The sequence below is a fragment of the Meleagris gallopavo genome, chromosome 4, assembly GCF_000146605.3.
Source record: "Meleagris gallopavo isolate NT-WF06-2002-E0010 breed Aviagen turkey brand Nicholas breeding stock chromosome 4, Turkey_5.1, whole genome shotgun sequence".
Lineage (NCBI taxonomy): Eukaryota > Metazoa > Chordata > Aves > Galliformes > Phasianidae > Meleagris > Meleagris gallopavo.
Window position 1 is genome coordinate 10,997,714 of NC_015014.2, and position 3,633 is coordinate 11,001,346.

General features: G+C 49.0%; 1 long non-coding RNA gene across 1 annotated transcript in view; it reads right to left on the minus strand.

Annotated features, from left to right (window-relative positions):
• Positions 1–3,627, minus strand: part of LOC109367166 — a 22,345-nt gene extending 18,718 nt beyond the window's left edge. Inside the window, exon 1 of the long non-coding RNA XR_002113982.2 lies at positions 3,505–3,627. This is a non-coding gene — a long non-coding RNA (uncharacterized LOC109367166). The remainder of the gene's footprint in view (positions 1–3,504) is intronic.
• Between the last annotated feature and the right edge of the window lie 6 nt (positions 3,628–3,633).

The window sequence follows — 3,633 nt, forward strand, 5'->3', positions numbered from 1 at the left end:
AAAAAAAAAAACCAAAAAAACAACGACTATAATTTAGAAACAACTAACTACTGCACAGAAATGCTCATTTATCACTCCTTTACCTGCATGCTCATTTTTCCATCTCACATCACTGTCATTGCTACTTTTCTCCCCTCCATATAAAGAAAAACCCACTGCCCTCACATTGTCCATCCTGGGTGCTGAATGTCTAATTCCATCACTGGTTCTATCTGCTTTTGCATGGTATCAACATCAGTTTGCTTTTGCCCATCAAGTCCTTCATAAGTGCGTTCCCCTCTGACTGGGAGCTGATGCTTCCTCATACTACGCTGCAGATGCTCTATTAAAAGATTCCTAACCCAACTCCAGTTAACAGAGGATGGCAGCCCTCCACTACATCAGTGGCATTAAACGTAAGGCAGAGGGGTAGCATTAAGCAAAGCATTTGGCCCAAAGCTCGGTTAAAAGTCATCGTGGATTTTTCCCATATTGGCTGAATTGTCACGATCAAGCAAGCGTCAAACACGCACTAATTTTGCCCGCTTCAAAATGGGTGACAGGACTCACAGGAGAAGTCCAAAGTTGGAGGCTTTCGCTGCTGAGGTCACGAGGAACATTTCCATCCATTTCTGAAGGCCAGGATCACATCCCTGCCCCAAGCGTGTAACCTAACACCAGCTGCAGCGGTTGCCCAGGATGTGCAGAGTGGGGCAAACCCCTGCCAGCTTTGTTCTCAGCACTCCTCACAGAGCAGAGCTGGATGAGATCCTGGGCAGTACAGGGGTCTGTCACGACAGCTTAGCCAGCTCTTTGGCATAGTTTCTGCAGCTACTGGAGACCACACAAACCAAGGGAGGCAAAGCAGCTGCACCTGAAACCCGGAGACTGAAACACTCATCAAGGCCCTGCAACAAACTGAGCACTGGAGAGGCCGTGTGGGCCGCTCTGCTGAGGGGTGAGGTTCGGTCCTCTCCCTCGCCCCTGCTGACCCACCTGTGCCTCAGCCAGCTCCTTGCTATGCAGATGTACGCATTGTTTAGTAAACTAGCAATGAAAAATGCCTGTGAAAAGAGGAGGAGATGCAGAAACGATTCCTGCAGTGTTCAGCTGCAGAAAGATACCTGTTTGCCAGCCAAAACCAACAACAAAGTAATGACCTGACCCACTCAGCAGGTGAACAGCAGAGCAGCCCTTTCATTCCTCCTGATAAGCCAGAGCCTCTCCACTGCCTCTGCCACAGTCTCAAGGCTCAGAATGAAAGCTAGCAGGCCTGGGCAGCTCTGCAGTGCCTCCTTCCTACATTTCCCCTCCCCTCTCCCTGCAGTTTCCTCCAAGACACCACACTGAGTACAGCAGGGAAAAGAAACACTTTCCCATCAGCTATCTGGCAGGATCTGGGGGTCACAACCACCCTGGGACCGTGCACTTATCTGGAGCCTCTCCTTAGCCTCCCTCTCACCACAGATCCATTTTCCCCCTTCATGTCTCATTGCAGAAGCATTCTTCTCTCATTAGCATGTCTCTCATTTGCGTGACTCTCCCAGTAAGGCATTTTGTTATATGATGTATGAAGGATCATGTCTCACACCACATTTTACTGTATATTGAAGTGCATGTTTTCCTGATTTACTGCTGTTCTAGGGAACGTCTCCTTCTCTTAGCAGGGCAGGTCCACAACGGATGTACCAGCTCTGACTAATGATTATTAGCACATCCCAAGGTTATGTACTACAATCAAATAATGTGCAGGAGGGAAAAGAGACTCCAGCTTACTGGGCTAAGGACAAAGATCACAGCTAGTCTCTGAATCTTCGGATTGCAATATCCATTACAGATTGCCACCTTCTAATGTCAAAGAATAATTTGTTGTTCAGAAAATGTGTTGCTATTTCAAAGGCAAGTCAAAGATCAGACTTGCTGTATATCAGTGTGCTGATGTACATTAGGAAGTGATGTCCAGGTACCAAGGACATTATGCTGTCGGTATAGAGGGAAAGACAGAAGACGTGACTTGCTGATCTACATTATGCAAACACATGGCCCAAAGTGGAGAAATATTTAACCCAGTCAAGTAAAATGTCACCAGCAATTCCCAGTGCTTAATGTAGCACAAACACTACATGTCAGATAAGTTAAGTGTGGTCCTCTGTGCTAGTAACAGACATGAAGTAGACCAACCCTCCATGCTGGAACTTGATGGGAAGAGTTAAAGCCCCAGCAATCACGAGTAAGAGAAACTCCCCTGTGGTAACGCAGAGCACATTTCTCTCACAACCCTGGCCAGGTAAGTGGGCAGTGCTGCATGTGAGAACTCTGCCACAACTCTCTCTAGCTATTGGCCAAGTGAGGAGCAAGCTTTTTCTCACAGCCTTTACCTAGGTGCACTTGGCTGCAAGTCAAAGGTGTCCAGAGCACTACGGGAACAAAAGACACAAGCTAATTTCTAGCCTTTTATAGTGTTTTATGAAAGCTTCTTGTTCATGCCTTCCCAAATTAGAAAGAAACTAAAATAAAGTGGTGATTACCACCTTCAATGTTTCCTATTTATTTCTGACAGAGATAAAAGTGACCTAGACCAATGCTTTTGCAGGTTTTCACAGTGATACCATTTTCCCACCTCTAGCACCTCACCAGCCCTGGTCTCACCCTAACTCCTAATGATACCTAATGTAACAAACATAGCAGAGGCCTATTTGACTCTTGCTACATTTAGACATTGGATCCACTCTGGATAAAGACAAGCCGCAGCTCTTCTGTCACCTGAAACAAACCTGATACTAGGTGCTCGTATCTGAATCAGGGATAAACCCTAGTGAACTGAAAGAATTGAAGAACAATAGAATCATAAAGGTTGGAAAAGATCTCTAAGATTATGAAGTCCAGCCACCAACCCATCCCCACCATGCCCACTAACCACGTCCTTCAGTGCCACATCCACACGCTTCTTGAGCGCCTGCAGGGATGGTGACTCCACCACCTCCACGGGCAGCCTGTGCCAATGCTTGACTACTCTTTTGGAGAAGAAAAGTTTCCTAATATCCAACCTGAATCTCTGAATCGGCAGCTTAAGGCCACTCCCTCTCATCCAATCACTATCATGCGGGAGAAGAGGCCGAGCCCCACCTCAGCACGCAGCCTCTCAGGTCACTGCCGAGGGCAATGAGGTCTCCCCCGAGCTTCCTCTTCTCCAGACTGAACCCCATCAGCTTCTCTCAGCCTTCCTCACCAGCCTTGTGTTCCACACACCTCACAGCTCTGTCACTCTTCTCTGGAGGTGCTCCAGGACCTCAGTGTCTCTCACGCTGAAGGGCCAAAACTGAACGCAGTACTCGAGGTGCGGCCTCACCAGAGCCGAGCACGACGCCGATCACCTCCCTGCTGCCGGCCTTACTGCTGCTGCTGCAAGCCAACATGGCACCGGCCTTGCAGAACACCTGTGCACGCTGCTGGCTCACATCCAGCCGAGCGCTGCCCCAAACCGCCAGACCTTTTTTCACACAGAAAAGCATACGCGGGGTGTACCTTAGCCAGCCGCACGCCTTCTTTCTGTCGATGTCTGGGGACTTATCGCCACGCAGAGCGGGAAACTTCCTTACGCCGGCCCACCCGCGGTGGCTGAGGGACACGCGGTGCCCTCTCAGGGCCCGAGGC